The sequence below is a fragment of the Ovis aries genome, chromosome 1, assembly GCF_016772045.2.
Source record: "Ovis aries strain OAR_USU_Benz2616 breed Rambouillet chromosome 1, ARS-UI_Ramb_v3.0, whole genome shotgun sequence".
In the NCBI taxonomy this organism is placed as follows: Eukaryota; Metazoa; Chordata; class Mammalia; order Artiodactyla; family Bovidae; genus Ovis; species Ovis aries.
In genome coordinates, this window is record NC_056054.1 from 22,699,697 (window position 1) to 22,719,256 (window position 19,560).

The 19,560-nt window shown below is 41.1% G+C and overlaps 1 pseudogene; it reads right to left on the reverse strand.

The window, feature by feature from the left end:
* Nucleotides 1-200: 200 nt before the first annotated feature.
* On the reverse strand, nucleotides 201-19,011 carry LOC101114665 (selection and upkeep of intraepithelial T-cells protein 1-like; annotated as a pseudogene).
* Nucleotides 19,012-19,560: the final 549 nt, after the last annotated feature.

Below are 19,560 nucleotides of genomic sequence, written 5' to 3' on the forward strand. Positions count from 1 at the left end.
CTGCATTGCAGGCAGATTCGTTACCAACTGAGCTATCAGGGAAGTCCACAGTAGAGGAAAAAAAAAAAGGCTCAAAGACTATGCCTTGGGAAACTTGTATTATCAAGAAGTCAGAGTGAAAAAGATGATGTAGCAGAAGAGAATAAGGAAGAAAACAAGCAAGTCGATGAACAAAGCCAACAGAACATAGTACCCTAAAAACCAAGTGAAGAGAGTGTATTTATTTTTCTCTTTAGTTTATAAATTTGATGACAATGGCCATCATCTGGAGAACAAACACACAGATCTCACTTGATAGGACAATGCTTGTCTTCTCCTCTTGATATCACAGGGTTTCGAAGGTAGCAGGTGACATTCCCATGGGTGCTTTGTATTAGAAGGGTCATCTCCATGTTGAATAATTTGTCTGTATCCTGTGAATGGGATTTTGAGGAAGGTGAGATGATCTCTTCTCTGCTGTCTCTCCATTCCATTTGAGGCTGTGGAAACCAACCTCCTGAATTACATTCCACTAAAAGACCTTTGGCATTAGGATGATGCACCAGAATCTGCATTTCTAGGCTTGTAGCTGTTGGAAAGAAAAGGAAAAACAAGATTCAGGTGATGGGTTGGAGAAATAGAGTAGGAAAAGCCCCTTTCCACTATAAATCTTATGCCTGTAGATATATGGACAGCTAAGCACTGTGAGGTTCTGATTGTTTCTACGAGCTAATCAAAAGGGAAACAGGCTAAGCCAGACTGAAGTGTTAACGCTATACAAACTTAACACCCCAGTCCTGAAAAATCAGGACAGCGCATTTGTTTGATCTATTCTTTTAGTCAGTCAAAAATATTTACTGATTATTTTCTAAACCTAGGAGACTGAGTTAGGTCATGGATGAAGAGAAACAATTAAGATCTCAGTCCTCATAGAATTTATAGTTAACATTTTTCTTATATTTTCATCATTAGTCTCATCAGTTCGGTTCAGTTCAGTCGCTCAGTCATGTCCGACCCTTCCTGTCCATCACCATCTCTCGGAGTTCACTCAAATTCACGTCCATCGAATTGGTGATGCCATCCAGCCATCTCATCTTTTGTCATCCCCTTTTCCTCCTGCCCCCAATCCTTCCCAGCATTAGGGTTTTTTCCAATGAGTCAACTCTTTGCATGAGGTTACTATAATTTATTATTAAATAGTAAATAGCATAAAGTCTAATTTGCAGCTTTAATTGAAACTTTAATTTATGTGCTCTTTGCATAAAATAGGTAACATATTACTATTGGGTTGGCCAGAAAGTTCCTTTGGCCAACCAGAATAAACTTTTTGGCTAACCCAATATTATTAAAAAAATTACTAGGTATTGGTTTAGAGAAAATAAACAAGTTTTTGAAAAATTTCAGTATGTTGCTGGGGATGTAAGACTTGCCTAAACTGTGAATAAAGAATGAGCAGAGATTCAAAAAATTACTCCATTTTACTTTACATTAAAGTTACTTTAAATTAATGTCTGTGAAAATTTCTACAGTGATGGAAATATTCCATATATCTGTGATCCAATTTGTAGTGTTTGCTACATGAGACTTCAGCACCTAAAATGTAATCAATGAGATTAAAGAACTAAATTTTCAATTTTGTTTAATTTTTACTTTTAATTTTATTAAATAAAAATTGAAGTAGCCACATGTGGCTAGTGGCTATCACATTGGATAGGTTAGTTCTAGGCCATACAGATGAGTGTCACAATAGCCAATGAAAATGTTATGTGTGAATGGGCCTTGGACCCTACACTTATGCCCTCATATTTGGGAAGCCCTTCAATTAACTTTGAGTCTTCCATTTTCCCACCATTTCTGTGCTATTCAGAAAACTTGAAGACTGAGGCAATTTTGGAGGACATGGAAGATTGTGGATAAGGCTTTTTGAACTAGATTTAGAACTAGTTCAGTTCAGTTCAGTTCAGTTGCTCAGTCCTGTCCGACTCTTTGTGACCCCATGGATCACAGCACACCAGGCCTCCCTGTCAATCACCAACTCCCAGAGTCTACTGAAACTCATCTCCATTGAGTCAGTGATGCCATCCAACCATCTCATACTCTGTCGTCCCCTTCTCCTCCTGCCTTCAATCTTTCCCAGCATCAGGGTCTTTTCAAATGAGTCAGTTTTTCACATAAGGTGGCCAAAGTGTTGGAGTTTCAGCTTCAGTATTAGTCCTTCCAATGAATACTCAGGACTGATTTTCTTTAGGATGGACTGATTGGATCTCTTTGCAGTCCAAGGGACTCTCAAGAGTCTTCTCCAACACCACAGTTCAAAAGCATCCATTCGTCAGCACTCAGCTTTCTTTATGGTCCAACTCTCACATCCATACATGACCACTGGAAAAACCATAGCCTTGACGGGATGGACCTTTGTTGACAAAATAATATCTCTGCTTTTTAATATGCTGTCTAGGCTGGTCATAACTTTCCTTCCAAGGAGTAAGCATCTTTTAATTTCATGGCTGCAGTCACCATCTTCAGTGATTTTGGAGCCCCCCAAGGTAAAGTCAGCCACTGTTTCCACTGTTTCCCCATCTATTTCCCATGAAGTGATGGGACCAGATGCCATGATCTTCGTTTTCTGAATGTTGAGCTTTAAGCCAACTTTTTCACTCTCCTCTTTCACTTTCATCAAGAGGCTCTTTAGTTTGTCTTCACTGTCTGCCATAACGGTGGTGTCATCTGCGTATCTGAGGTTATTGATATATCTCCGAGAAATCTTGATTCCAGTTTGTGCTTCATCCAGGCCAGTGTTTCTCATGATGTACTCTGCATATAAGTTAAAAAAGCAGGGTGACAATATACAGCCTTGAAGCGCTCCTTTTCCTATCTGGAACCAGTCTGTTGTTTCATGTCCAGTTCTAACTGTTGCTTCCTGACCTGCATATAGATTTCTCAAGAGGCAGGTCAGGTGGTCTGTATTCCCATCTCTTTCAGAATTTTCCACAGTTTATATTGATCCACACAGTCAAAGGCTTTGGCGTAGTCAATAAAGCAGAAATAGATGCTTTTCTGAACTCTCTTGGATCGATGATCCAGTGGGTATTGGCAACTTGATCTCTGGTTTTTCTGCTTTTTCTAAATCCAGCTTGAACATCTGGAAGTTCATGGTTCACATATTGCTGAAGGCTGGCTTGCAGGATTTTGAGCATTACTTTACTAGCATGTGAGATAAGTGCAATTGTGTGGTAGTTTGAACATTCTTTGGCATTGCCTTCCTTTGGGATTGGAATGAAAACTGACCTCTTCCAGTCCTGTGGCCACTGCTAAGTTTTCCAAATTTGCTGACATATTGAGTGTAGCACTTTTACAGCGTCATGCTTTAGGATTTGAAGTAGCTCAATTGGAATTCCATCACCTCCACTAGCTTTGTTCATATGATGCTTTCTAAGGCCCACTTGACTTCACATCCCAAGATGTCTGTCTCTAGGTGAGTGATCACACCATTGTGATTATCTGGGTCATGAAGATCTTTTTCGTACAGTTCTTCTGTGTATTCTTGCCACCTCTTCTTAATATCTTCTGCTTCTGTTAGGTCCATACCATTTCTGTCCATTATTGAGCCCATCTTTGCATGAAATGTTCCCTTGGTATCTCTAATTTCCTTGCAGAGATCTCTAGTCTTTCCCATTCTGTTGTTTTCCTCTATTTCTTTGCATTGATCGCTGAGGGAGGCTTTCTTATCTCTCCTTGCTATTCTTTGGAACTCTGCATTCAGATGGATATATCTTTCCTTTTTGTCTTTCCTTTTCCTTTGTGTGATTTAGAACTAAGTAGTCAGTAAATTGAGTCAAGGAGAAATGGGAATAAGAATGATTATTAAAAAGACAATTGTAAAGATTTAAGTCACTTCTATAGTCAGGTTTTACTAAAGTGTTGCCAAAAAATAATTGAAAAAAATAGTAATAAATCTTGAAAGGATTCTGTTGATACTTTACAGATCTAACAGTGCATATGAACATGGAAAAACTGACAGTTCTTGCTGATAAAGGTAATGTGTGCAGAGACAAAATTTGCAGTCTTAATCCTCCACTTTCCCCCATTTAACGACTAAATATATGAATCTGAACTTGCTAACTAAGCCCTGACTATGAAATGGTCAGAAATATTGAGGATATTCTTAATACTCAGCCTCAGGTGGACTGAGAATCATGGATGCATAGACGTCTCAGAGGGATCCATCCTTACCTGTGACCTTTACCTCTGTGATGGCCTCCTCATAGAATCACCATCTTTGAAGAAACGGTGGTATGTCCCGTCATCATCAGCATTCACACTAAAGATTCTGAGGGTCACCTTACCCTCTCCAATGGCGTCTGTGAGGAGCTCTGTCCGCTCCACGTAATTAGAGATGGTTTCTCCATACAAGTCTTTACCATCCTTGTACAGGTGAACAGGTTTTTTGTAGTGGTTCCGGAACCAGCATATCTCCGTGTGCTCTGCACTCTGTGGTGGGGACAGCTGGCAGCTGAGCTCAACTTTTCCACCCAGTGGAGCCAAGACTGGCCCCTCTATGCCATTCACTGTGAACTGCTCTGGGAAGGGAGATAGCAACCAAAAGGTGAGAGTATGAGCCAGGACACGCCATGTACTTCATTCCTGTTTGTACCTGCTGAGTTCCTAGTTTTCTAGGTGTCAGTGGGCTTCTAACATTCTGTCTAAATACCACCTATAGGACCGCCTTACTGTTTTAGTGTCTTTCTAGATACTCCCAAATGTTCCCTTTGAATAGGATCAAGACATAAATTTCATGGAAATAGAAAAGCAGAGACCAGCTAAAAGTCCACCAGGCTAGGTACTTAATAATGGTACAGTGTTGAGAAGAGTCCCTGTGCTATACAACAGGTCCTTACTATTGGTCTATGCCATACATGTGGTGGTGGTTTAGTCACTAGCCATGTCAGACACTTGTGACCCCATGGACTGTAGCCTCTGTCCATGGGATTTCTGAAGCAAGCATACTGGAATGGGTTGCCATTTCATTCTGCAAGGGATCTTTCTGACCCAGAAATCGAACCTGAGTCTCCTGAATTGCAGGTGGATTCTTTACCACCTGAACCAGCAGAGAAGCCCCTATTTCATATATAGTAGTGTGTATATGGAGAAGGCAATGGCCACCCACTCCAGTACTCTTGCCTGGAAAATCCCATGGACAGAGGAGCCTGGTAGGCTGCAGTCCATGGGGTCACTAAGAGTCGGGCACAACTAAGCAACTTCACTTTCACTTTTCACTTTCATGCACTGGAGAAGGAAATGGCAACCCACTCCAGTATTCTTGCCTGGAGAATCCCAGGGACAGAGGAGCCTGGTGGGCTGCTGTCTATGGGGTTGCACAGAGTCGGACATGACTGAAGCGACTTAGCAGCAGCAGCAGCAGCAGCAGTGTGTATATGTCAACCCTAATCTTCCAGTTTATCCCCCACATCCTCTCCTCCCTGGTAACCATAAGCTTGTTTTCTACATCTGTGACTGTTTTGTAAATAAGTTTTAGATTAAAAAATAAGTTTTACCATTTTTTAGAGTCCACAATAAGCAACATCATTTGATATTTGTCTTTATGCCTGACTTACTTTACTCAGTACAACAATCTCCAGGTACTTTTATGTTGGTGCAAATGGCATTATTTCAACTTTTATGGCTGAGTAATAGTCCCTTGTATTTATGTACCATATCTTCTTTATCCATTCATTGTCAACGGCTATTTAGTTTGTTTCCATGTCTCGACTATTGTAAGTAGTGCTGCAATGAACATTGGGTGAATGTATTTTTTTGAATAATGGTTTCTCTGGATATGTATCCAGGAGTGGGATTGCTGGAACATATGTTAGTTCTATCCCATCAGGAAGTTTCCATAAGCCTCTTATCCTTCTCTGTCAGAGGGCAAACAGACTGAAAACCACAGTCACAGAAAACTAACCAATATCATCACATGGACCACAGCCTTGTCTAACTCAATGAAACTATGAACCTTGCCGTGTAGGGCCACCCAAGACGGACAGGTCATTGTGGAGAGTTCTGACAAAATGTGGTCCACTGGAGAAGGGAATGGCAAAACACTTCATTATTCTTGCCTTGAGAACCCCATAAACACTATGAAAAGGCAAAAAGATAGGACACTGAAAGATACACTCCCTATCTTTAGGTTGGTAGGTGCCCAATATGCTACTGGAGAAGAGTGGAAAAATAACTCCAGAAAGAATGAAGAGACGGAGCCAAAGCAAAAACAATACCCAGTTGTGGATGTGACTGGTGATGGAAGTAAAGTCTGATGCTGTAAAGATCAATATTGTATAGGAACCTGGAATGTTAGGTCAGTGAATCAAGGCAAATTAGACGTGATCAAATAGGAGACGGCAAGAATGAACATTGACATTTTAGGAATCAGTGAACTAAAATGGACTAGAATGGGTGAATTTAACTCAGATGACCATTATATCTACTACCGTGGGCAAGAATTCCTTAGAAGAAATGGAGTAGCCATCATAGTCAGCAGTAGAGTCTGAAACGCAGTACTTGGATGTAATCTCAAAAACAACAGAATGATCTCTGTTCATTTCCAAGGAAAATCATTCAGTATCACAGTAATCCAAGTCTATGCCTCAACCAGTAATGCTGAAGAAGCTGAAGTTGAACGGTTCTACGAAAACCTACAAGACCTTCTAGAACTAACACCCCCAAAAGATATCCTTTTCATTATAGAGGACTGGAATGCAAAAGCAGGATGTCAAGAAGCACCTGGAGTAACAGGAAAATTTGGCTTTGGAGTACAGAATGAAGTAGGGCAAAGGCTAACAGAGTTTTGCCAAGAGAACGCACAGGTCATAGCAAACACCCATTTCCAACAACACAAGTGAAGACCCTACACATGGACATCACCAGATGGTCAATATAGAAATCAGATTGATCATATTCTTTGCAGCCAAAGAAGGAGAAGCTTTATGCAGTCGTCAAAAACAAGACCAGGAGCTGACTGTGGCTCAGATCATGAACTCCTCATTGCCAAATTCAGACTTAAATTGAAGAAAGTAGGGAAACCACCAGACCATTCAGGTATGACCCAAATCAAATCCCTTACAATTATACAGTGTAAGTGAGAAATAGATTCAAGGGACTAGATCTGATAGATAGAGTGCCTGATGAACTATGGATGGAGGTTCATGACATTGTACAGGAGACAGAGATCAAAGCCAACCCCAAGAAAAAGAAATGCAAAAAAGAAAAATGGCTGTCTGAGAAGGCCTTACAAATAGCTGTGAAAAAAGGAGAAGCAAAAAGCAAAGGAGGAAAGGAAAGATACACCAATTTGAATGTAGAGTTCCAAAGAATAGGAACGAGAGATAAGACAGCCTTTCTCAGTGATTACTGCACAGAAATAGAGGAAAGCAATAGAATGGGAATGACTAGAGATCTCTTCAAGAAAATTAGAGATACCAAGGGAACATTTCATGCAAAGATGGGTTCAATAAATGATAGAAATGATATGGACCTAACAGAAACAGAAGATATTAAGAAGAGGTGACAAGAATACATGGAAGAACTGTACAAAAAGATCTTCACAACCCAGATAATCACCTAGAGCTAGACATCTGGAATGTGAAGTCAAGTTGGCCTTAGGAAGCATCACTACGAACAAAGCTAATGGAGGTGATGAAATTCCAATTCAGTTCCATTCAGTTCAGTCACTCAGTCGTGTCCGACTCTATGTGTCCCCATGAGCTGCAGCACACCAGGCCTCCCTGTCCATCACCAACTCCCAGAGTTCACGCAAACTCATGTCCATTGAGTCAGTGATGCCATCCAACCATCTCATCCTCTGTAATCCCTTTCTCTTCCTGCCCTCAATCTTTCCCAGCATGAAGGTCTTTTCAAATGGGTCAGCTCTTCACATCAGGTGGCCAAAATGTTGGAGTTTCAGCTTCAGTATCAGTCCTTTCAATGAACACCCAGGACTGATCTCCTTTAGGATGGACTGGTTGGATCTCCTTGTAGTCCAAGGGACTCTCAAGAGTCTTCTCCAACACCACAGTTCAAAAGCATCAATTCTTTTGTGCTCAGCTTTCTTTATAGTCCAACTCTCACATCCATATATAACTACTAGAAAAACAATAGCCTTGACTAGACAGACCTTTGCTGACAAATAATGTCTCTGCTTTTTAATATGCTGTCTAGGTTGGTCATAACTTCCCTTCCAAGGAGTTATTTCAAATCCTAAAGAAGATGCTGTGAAAGTGCTGCACTCAATATGTCAGCAAATTTGGAAATCTCAGCAGTGGCCACAGGACTGGAAAACATCAGTTTTCATTTCAATCCCAAAGAAAGGCAGGCCAAAGAATGCTCAGACTACCACACAACTGCACTCATCTCACAGGTTACCAAAGTAATGCTCAAAATTCTTCAAGCCAGGCTTCAAAAGTACATGAACTGTGAACTTTCAGATCTTCAAGCTGGATTTAGAAAAGGCAGAAAAACTAGAGATCAAATTGCCAATATCCGTTGGATCATTGAAAAAGCAAGAGAGTTCCAGAAAAACATCTATTTCTGCTTTACTGACTATGCCAAAGCCTTTGACTGTGTGGATCACCACAAACTGTGGAAAATTCTGAAAGAGATAGGAATACTAGACCATCTGACCTGCCTTTTGAGAAATCTCTATACAGGTCAGGAAGCAACAGTTAGAACCAGACATGGAAAAACAGACTTTCCAAATAAGGAAAAGAGTACATCAAGGCTGTATATTGTCACCCTGCTTATTTAACTTTTATGCAGAGTACATCATGAGAAATGCTGGGCTGGATGAAGCACAAGTTGGAATCAAGATGGCTGGGAGAAATATCAATAACCCTGGTGGCTCAGAGGTTAAAGCGTCTGCCTCCAATGAGGGAGACCTGGGTTCGATCCCTGGGTCAGGAAGATCCCCTGGAGAAGGAAATGGCAATCCACTCCAGTATTCTTGCCTGGAGAATCCCACGGACGAAGAAGTCTGGTAGGTTACAGTCCACGGGGTCGCAAAGAGTCAGACACGACTGAGTGACTTCACCTTCACCCTCAGATATGCAGATGACACCACCCTTATCGCAGAAAATGAAGAAAAACTAAAGAGCCTCTTGACGAAAGTGAAAGAGGAGAGTGAAAAAGTTGGCTTAAAACTCAACATTCAGAAAATTAAGATCATGGCATCTGGTCCCATCACTTCATGGCAAATAGATAGGGAAACAGTGGAAACAGTGACAGGCTTTATTTCTTTGGACTCCAAAATGACTGCAGATGATGACTGCAGCCATGTAATTAAAAGATGCTTAGTCTTTTGAAGAAAAGTTACAACCAACCTAGACAGTATATTAAAAAGCAGAGACATTACTTTGCCAACAAAGGTCTGTCTAGTCAAAGCTATGGTTTTTCCAGTAGTCATGTATGGATGTGAGAGTTGGACTATAAAGAGAGCTGAGGGCCAAAGAATTGATGCTTTTGAACTGTGGTGTTGGAGAAGACTCCTGAGAGTCCCTTGGACTGCAAGGAGATCCAACCAGTCCATCCTAAAGGAAATCAGTCCTGAATATTCATTGGAAGGACTGATACTGAAGCTGAAACTCCAACACTTGGGCCACCTGATGTGAAGAACTGATTCGTCTGAAAAGACCCTGATACTGGAAAAGATCAAAGGCAGGAGGAGAAGGGGATGACAGAGGATGAGATGGTTGGACGGCATCACCGACTCAATGGACATGAGTTTGGTAAACTCAGCGAGTTGGTGATGGACAAGGAGGCCTGGCATGCTGCAGTGGAGTTGCAAAGAGTCAGACACGACTGAGCAACTGAACTGAACTGAACTGAAAGAAACATGAAAAGAAGCTTAATATCATGTGTCGTTAGTAACTATAAATTAAAGCAATCAGATACTACCAAAAACCTATTAAAATGGCTGAAATTCAAACACTGACAACATCAAATGCCGACAAAATGTGGAGTAAATGAAAATCTCATTCATTGTTGGTAGGAATGCAAAATGTTATCGCCACTTAACAGAAGAGTTTGGCAATTCCTTACAAAGCTCAATATGTAATCACTATATGTTCTAGCTATCAGCCTTCTAGATATGCAATCCAAATGGGGCTGCCTCCACACAAAACTACATCCACACAAGAACTTTCACTTCAATGTTCCTAGAATTTTTATTCATAACTGCCACCAAATTAGAAGCAAACAATATAACTTTCAATAAGTGAATGAATAAACAAACTCTGGTACATCCAGACAATGTAATATTATTCAGTGGTAAAAGAACTGAGCCATCAAATCATGAAGACACGTGGAGGAAACTTAAATGCATATTGCTAAGTAAGGGGGTCATTATGAAAGGCTATGTATGTATTGTATGATCCCAAGTACATGACATTCTGATAAAGGCACAACTAGGGAAACAGTGGAAACAGCAGTGGTTACTAGGACTTCAGCAGGAGGGAGTGATGAACACAAGGAGCATAGGATATTTTTAATATGGGGTACAATGGTTCTGTATGATACTGTGATGGTAGACACATGGCATTATGCCTATATTAATATAGTACATTTGAGGAATTAAGGGCTGCGCAGCGAAAAAGATATGACCACAAGGTGGCAGTAGCACCGGTATTTGAGAAGCAGTTTGACAGACTTGCATAGGTCACAGGCCCCACAGTATGAGAGACCATTTAGAGGCACAGGGAACACCATGCAAAAGGGGCGAGGAGCAAGGGAACTCACAGGGGAGAGAAGAGTCAGGGAGAAGTTTTACGTGTCTAGCAATGTCACCCCACAGCACAGTGAAGAGTCAAGCGCTCTGCAGGACAATAGTGGCTTGGGGTCTCTCTAGCTACAGGGCTTATCTTACCTGTGGCTAGCAGATGTTGGGTGCAGTTCCAAGGGACATACAAAGCAGAAAGGCATTACGTAGTTAAAAGTATGCTCATTTTTAATATATTTTAAACAACCGGATATGTAAAAATTTGAGTTTGACAATGGCAAGCTTTTGAGTGAGAGGGTCTCAGCCTTAAAGAAGTAAGCAATGTAGGGCCAGTATGCAGAGGCCAGTTGCATTCATTTATATAATAATTTGTTAACACCCAGAGAATTTTATAACACGAAGTACAAACCCTAATGTGAATTTGATTTAATAATATTAATAATTATCAATATTGGTGCATCAATTGTAGTAAACGAATTGATACTGCACTATAGAAGATGTTCGTAGTACAGGAAACTTTGGAAGGGCAGGGAGAGGAAGGGAGAATGGGGTTTTATGGAAATGCTATGCAATTTCTTTTTAACAAACATTTGTTCATTTGACTGTGCCAGGTCTTAGTTGCAGCATGCACGCTCTTAGTTGCAGCATATGGGTTCTAATTCCCTGATCAGGGATCAAACCTGGGTCTCCTTCATTGGGAGCATAGAGTCCTAGCCACTGGACCACCAGGAAAATCCCTCTGTGTGATTCCTACACAATTTTTCTGTAAAGATAAAACTGCTTTAGAAAAAAAGTAGTAAAATTTAAAAAGTCAATGAGGATAAAAAGTAGGACACGATAAAGGGAGACTGCAGAAACATCATAATTTACAAAATAAAATAAAAGTCCAAAGCAAAAAACCCCTCTGCATATTCAAAATATAATTAATAAGTCAATAGACAACTATAAACTGGTAAGAAATAAGTGGGATAGGTACAACAGATAAAAAATTCTCAATATTTAAGAGTTTTTAAACAGCAATGAGGGAAAACTAACAGTACAAAGAAGATGTGGAGTAAAGACCTATGCAGGCAGTTCAGAGAAGAAAAAATATGATTTTTGTCTGAAAGATATTAAGTCTCACTCATTAACAAAAAGGTAAAATACAATCACTATGAGAATTTATTTTTCATCTGTAAGTTTGGAAAAGATAAAAAGCTTTGGTATCTGCAATATCTGAAATAGCGATATTACCTGTTGGTGGAAATGCAGACTAGTAACGATTTCAGTGTCCTGCCATTTTGCCTTTTCATACTGTTTATGGGGTTCTAAAGAGAACGCACTGGTCATAACAGACACTCTCTTTGTCAACACCAAAATCAGATTGATTATATTCTTTGCAGCCAAAGATGGAGAAGCTCTATAAAGTCAGCAAAAACAAGACCAGGAGCTGACTGTGGCTCAGATCATGAACTCATTGCCAAATTCAGACTTAAAGTGAAGAAAGTGGGAAAACCACTAGACCATTCAGGTATGACCTAAATCAAATTCCTTATGATTATACAGTGTAAGTGAGAAATAGATTTAAAGGACTAGATCTGATAGACAGAGTGCCTGATGAACTATGGACGGAGGTTTGTGACATTGTTCAGGAGACAGGGATCAAGACCATCCCCATGGAAAAGAAATGCAAAAAAGAAAAATGGCTGCCTGAGGAGGCCTTACAAATAGCTGTGAAAAGAAGAGAAGTGAAAAGCAAAGGAGAAAAGGAAAGATATAAGCATCTGAATGCAGAGTTCCAAAGAATAGCAAGGAGAGATAAGACAGGCTTTCTCAGTGATCAATGCAAAGAAATAGAGGAAAACAACAGAATGGGAAAGACTAGAGATCTCTTTAAGAAAATTAGAGATACCAAGGGAACATTTCATACAAATTTGGGCTCGATGAAGGACAGAAATGGTATGGACCTAACAGAAGCAGAAGATATTAAGAAGAGGTGACAAGAATACACAGAAGAACTGTACAAAAAAGAGCTTCACGACCCAGATAATTATGATGGTGTGATCACTCACCTAGAGCCAGACATCCTGGAATGTGAAGTCAAGTAGGCCTTAGAAAGCATCACTCTGAACAAAGCTAGTGGAGGTGATGGAATTCCAGTTGAGCTATTTCAAATCTTAAAAGATGATGTTGTGAAAGTGCCGCACTCAATATGCCAGCAAATTTGGAAAACTCAGCAGTGGCCACAGGACTGGAAAAGGTCAGTTTTCATTCCAATCCCAAAGAAAGGCAATGCCAAAGAATGCTCAAACTACCGCACAATTGCTCTCATCTCACACACTAGTAAAGTCATGCTCAAAATTCTCCAAGCCAGGCTTCAGCAATATGTGAACCGTGAACTTCCAGATGTTCAAGCTGGTTTTAGAAAAGGTAGAAGAACCAGAGATCAAATTGCCAACATCCACTGGATCAAAACCAATACAATATTATAAAGCAACTAACCTCCAATTAAAATAAATAAATTTATATTTTAAAAAATTAAATTAAATTAAAAAAAAAAAGCAAGAGAGTTCCAGAAAAACATCTATTTCTGCTTTATTGACTATGCCAAAGCCTTTGACTGTGTGGATCACAATGAACTGTAGAAAATTCTGAAAGAGATGGGAATACAGACCACCTGACCTGCCTCTTGAGAAACTTATATGCAGGTCAGGAAGCAACAGTTAGAACTGGACATGGAACAACACACTGGTTCCACATAGGAAAAGGAAAACGTCAAGGCTGTATATTGTCACTCTGCTTATTTAACTTATATGCAGAGTACATCATGAGAAACACTGGGCTGGATGAAGCACAAGCTGGAATCAAGATTGCCAGGAGAAATATCAATAACCTCAGATATGCAGATGACACCAGCCTTATGGCAGAAAGTGAAGAGGAACTAAAAAGCCTCTTGATGAAAGTGAAATAGGAGAGTGAAAAAGTTGGCTTAAAGTTCAACATTCAGAAAACTAAGATCATGGCATCTGGTCTCATCACTTCATGGAAAATAGATGGGGAAACAGTGTCAGACTTTATTTTTGGGGGCTCCAAAATCACTGCAGATGGTGATTGCAGCCATGAAATTAAAAGACGCTTACTCCTTGGACAGAAAGTTATGACCAACCTAGATAGCATATTGGAAAGCAGAGACATTACTTTGCCGACTAAGGTCCATCTAGTCAAGGCTATGGTTTTCCAGTGGTCATGTATGGATGTGAAAATTGGACTGTGAAGAAAGCTGAGCGCCAAAGAATTGATGCTTTTGTACTGTGGTGTTGGAGAAGACTCTTGCGAATCCCTTGGACTGCAAGGAGATTCAACCAGTCCATCCTAAAGGAGATCAGTCCTGGGTGTTCATTGGAAGGACTGATGCTGAAGCAGAAACTCCAATACTTTGGCCACCTCATGCGAAGAGTTGACTCATTGGAAAAGATTCTGATGCTGAGAGGGATTGGGGACAGGAGGAGAAGGGGATGACCGAGGATGAGATGGCTGGATGGCATCACCGACTCAGTGGACGTGAGTTTGAGTGAACTCCGGGAGTTGGTGATGGACAGGGAGGCCTGGCGTGCTGCGATTCATGGGGTCGCAAAGAGTCGGCCATGACTGAGTAACTGAACTGAACGGAACGATATCAGAATGACATATTCAATACCATAATAAAAAAAACACATAACCTTTGACCAGCAGGTCTATTCACTGGAATATTTGCTACCTTTGTACTCATAGGTATGCTCAAAAACATATGTATAAAGACATTGGTAGCAGCACTGTTTTATTAGCCAAAGGCTGGATCCCACCTAAATGTACATCACTTAGATTTCTGTCATTTAATCAGCAGCTTTTTGCTAGAAATGCTTAAATCTTATACTCCATTTGATGTCTCAGGCTTTCTATTGTTGTTGTTGTTCAGTCACCCAGTTGTGTCCAGCTGTTTGTGACTCCACTGACTGCAGCAGGCCAGGCCTCCCTGTCCCTCACCATCTCCCGGAGTTTGCCCAAGTTCATGCTCATGGTATTGGTGATGCCGCCCAGCCATCTCATCCTCTGACACCCTCTTCTCCTTCTGCCCTCCATCTTTTCCAGCATCAGAGACTTTCAATGAGTCATCTGTTTGCATCAGATGACCAAAATTCTGGAGCTTCAGCTTCAGAATCAGTCCTTCCAGTGAATATTCAGGGCTGATTTCCCTTATGATTGGCAGGTTTGACCTCCTTGATGTCCAGGGGACTTTCAGGAGTCTTCTCAGCACCACAGTTCTAAGGCATCAATTCTGTGGCATTTTGCCAAAGAATAGATAGGCTTTTGATTACCTACATCTAAATATACTATTATTTCTGCTTTGCATAGATCCCTTTACCAAATGTGAATTTTCATCACCTGTCAACTTTCCACCAGCCTATCCCATCCTTATTTTACTAATAATTCACATGGATTCCAGTATGGATCTGTGACTTAAACCACTTCCTCACGGTATAAATAGTATTTAAATCTGTCTCCTAAATATGAATATTGGTTCTCAAGGGCAAATATTAGGTCTTTATTTGCCTCTTCTCCACGGAACCTAACAAAAATCTGGGTACATGAAAAAGAAGACTCGCTGATTAGAAATATTTAGTTTTTCTAACCATAAACTGGATCTTATAGTACACATCATCATAACATAACTACATGTTAAATCTAAAAACAATGGTCCCTTTTGTTTGGTTCTTGTTTTTCCTGACCTACTTGATATTGGTGTGGCTCAGACGAGTAGGAGAAAGCTTCATACCTGAACTTGGTGTTATCATCTGCAGGAGGAGCATGGCAACAAAGTATCTAGAGAAAGACTGTCCTGTCTTTTCCATTAGCCTGTGATAAGAAATGAGGCCAGTTTAGAGACAGTGTTAACAGAAGCAAGACTTTGCAGAAATCACATATCTCCACATCTTTTTTTCTGCAGTAATGGACTGCCAAATAGTGTTGCCAGATAAAATGTAAGACTTCCAGTTATATTTTAATATCAAATAAAACAGTGACAGCTTTTTAGTATACATACTTTCAGTACATTTTGCATCCTGTAATTTTTATGTTCTAAATCTGGCAACCTTGCTCTTAAGAATGGCCATTGTAATCACCAAGTCTAGCCACTGGCTCCTTTCCCATTAAAAGATTGCTTCCACTCAAGTTAGATGCCATTTGTCTTCTGGTGTGTAAACCCCATTTGGTGAACTACTTCCCCAGGGAAAGTGTGTTAGCCCCTCAGTCATGACTGACTCTTTGTGACCCCATGGACTGTAGCCCACAAGCCTTCTCTGTCCATGGGATTTTCCAGGAAAGAATACTGGAATGGGTAGCCATTCCCTTCTCCGGAGGATCTTCCTGACCCAGGGATCGAACCCAGGTCTCCTGAAATGCAAGTGGATTCTTTACTGTCTGAGCCACCAAGGAAGCAGGGAAAGTGGCTGCCTGTTTAGGGAATAGGTCCTAATCTTGAAGGTCCCAGTGTTCTAAACATAGACACAGTCAGTTACATTTAGTTACAAGGGAAACTCTAAAGACAGAGATTTAGCCTATCTGGAGGGATGAACCAGAGAATGTGATGGCACCCCACTCCAGTACTCCTACCTGGAAAATCCCATGGACGGAGGGGCCCGTAGGGTCGTGAAGAGTCGGACAAGACTGAGCAACTTCCCTTTCACTTTTCACTTTCATGCATTGGAGAAGGACATGGCAACCCCCTCCAGTGCTCTTGCCTGGAGAATCCCAGGAACAGGGGAGCCTGGTGGGCTGCCGTCTATGGGGTCACACAGAGTCGGACACGACTGAAGTGACTTAGCAGCAGCAGCAGCAGGAGGGATGAACCAAGTGGCCATTTTAGAAGGGAATCTGACTTTCTTCCCTTTAGTTGGCACAATCCCTCTGAATTTTCTGCTCCTGGAGGACTCACAATTAGAGACAGATTTGTGGACCTATACGGCCAGTAGAAGCAAGGGAAGAATGAAATGGTCTTCCTTAGCCAATCATGAAAGCTTTTTGCCAGTTCTATAATGACTTGGCTTTTGACTCAGCACACAAATGTGATAGTCATCTTTTATGCCCTCAAATTTAAAAAAAAGGTTTAAGTGCTATAATAATGTGAAAATGCCATGCTATGTGCCTGGAAATAGCAATGAGCCACAGAAGCCAGTAGGCTGAATTCAGAGCAGTTTGGTTGGTGATCACTCATGATGACCCTGGGCTGTTCACCCTTTGCACTGACAGCTGGACTGCTCTGAAGGGATGAACCCCTTGGCTTGGACAACGAGAAGCCAAGGAGTTGATGGTCATGAATAAGCCCTCGTGGGGTCAGGATTGGTAGAAAGATATTTGGATTTACTTTCCAGAGCCTGAGGCAGTCCTCGCTATCTTCCATGTCCCTGCCTATAATATGCTGACCCCCCTTGACAACAAGCAGCTGATGCCCTAGCTTGGGTATGTGACCTGGCAACTGATCTTTCAGCAGATATAGCAGATTGTGTGCACAGAAGGAGTGGTCAGGTGGGATGGCACATTGCCAAAAATGGTGGATTTCCCTTGAAATACAGAGACATTGTTAATGTAGTAATTTTATATCCTGTATGTTCTAAATAATATCCAACGCAACTGCCAAAGGAGTCTGGGGTTTTCCAGCAGACTTAAATTGATTATATGGGCTCCCACCCTCCAGATGAGGGTTCTAAGTTTGCCCTGGTATGTGCAGCTACTGTATTTGGCCTAACCCAAGCTTCCCTCTGTCCCCGTGCCAGCCAGGCTGTCACCATTAGGGCATTATGAACACAGTGAACAAAGTGAACAAACGGTGATCAGGGGTCATTTTTCAAATGTCATGATGTGCAAGACTAGGCAAAAGTCCATAGCACTGAATAGAGACTCCACCTGCCCGAAACCCCACAAACAGTAGGGCTAGTGAGAAGGAAAAATGGAATATTAGAGTAACAGATTAAACGTCTAGCAGGTAAAACCACGTCAGCCACGTGCACTAAAGTACTGTCTCAGGCTTTAATACATTTGAATGGTCAACTGGGAGAGCTTGTTGCTCCATCTGCCAGACTGGAGATACCTTGCCAAGATAATCAATTCTTTAAATGCACACTGAATGTGCACTGAAAAATGACTAAAATGGTAAATTTTATGTTATGTAATAGTTTACTAACATAAAAGTATTTTTAAATGTTCAAACAAAAAGCAAATAGGCCAAAAGAAGACTATAAAATCCAACACAAATCATGTTTAACCTACCAGGAAAGTGAATCAGATCACAGAAAAAGAGATCTTTAAGTCAGGGGGAATCATAGGAAAATTTCCTATAATATAGAAGCAGTTAAATCCACCCCTGTTCGGCTAAATTTTTTTTTTTAAGCTAAATCAAGTGTTTCAGATATATGTTCCTTACCTGTTTAGGGTGACTGAGTGAAAATATTTTTATGAAGGTCATTCATGTTACATTTTGTAAGCCAATAATTCTGCAGATATAACTTTTCTAAAGTCACCATAGATATTCCACACTGAGGTATTTCTGTTTATCTTTATTTTTCTTCATCCTAACTAGTAACATTAGAGAAGAGGAATTCTAGTTGCAGAGACTACTATGCAATAGGGATTGCTCACACTACTACTGTATGACTAAGAAATGACATGCATAAGAATAATATTTTTGATCCTGATCAAAACAGACTCTAGCAGTTGAGCCCAGCATTTGTTGTGGCGCGTGCGCGCGTGCACACACACACACACACACAACTAAGGGAAAATAGAGACAAACAAAAATACCTCACTGTGGAATATTTATGATGACTTTTAAAAACTGAAAAAAGATTTTCCCTAGAAATGACTGAGACTTCTCAGTTCACCTCATGCCTTAGAACTCCCAAATCTCATAGTCTTCAAACATGGGTCTGTCAAGACTCTAGAAATGCAGGGACCGGAGACTTCCCAAAAAGCACAAGGAAGAAGAAGAGATGGAAGAAGTGATAACCCTCTGTGAAGAGAGGACCTTGTCCCTGAATCTTCCACTTACTTGAGCCTGGAGATCCTGAGTCAGCCCTTTGTTGTTCTTAGAGAAAGCTCCTGCCGGGTCGCCTGGGCTTCCCCCAGTGTGGAGGCTGATGGGCACCAGGCGAACCGCCGACCGAAGTCCCCTCTCGCTGTGCCCTCCCGCTCCCAGCACCTGATGCTGTCAGCCTGACCCTCACGTTCCTTTCCAGGGGAAATTCCAAGGAGCCTGGCTGCCTGCCTCTGTGGGAAGAAGTCTTTGTTCACAGTCCGTGACTGCATGTGGCATCGCTGTGCGAGCATTGCAAGTACTAACATGGCCTGCCTCGCTCTGAAAGGAGGCAACACCTGCTCTGATTTAGACATGCCCAGTTACTCGTGCTGAGTAAAATGGCCATGATAAAGACATTTATTCTGAATGCTGTGCCTGCACCCAGAGGGGAAAGGAAAGGAGCTGAGGAAGAGTAAGTAAGAGACACTAAATTCAGATTAGGCATCAAGGAAGCTTCAACGAGCTGACAAAGGTTCAGAGAAGATTCTTGAAACAAAACGCACAGTTGGGCATGTGAAAAAAAGGAGCAGAGCAGGCTTTCCAGGCTGAGGGAGCAGCAGAAATGGTAAATTCAGAAAACTTGCAGTGGTTTGCTGCGGCCATAATGGGAGATATGATGTGAAAATGACGGGAAATGAACTGTAGAGAGAAACAAAGGTAAAATTGTAAAGCTGGTCATTTTAAGAAATATCTGTAATACATACTTAAGTGTATGCACACACACACATATATA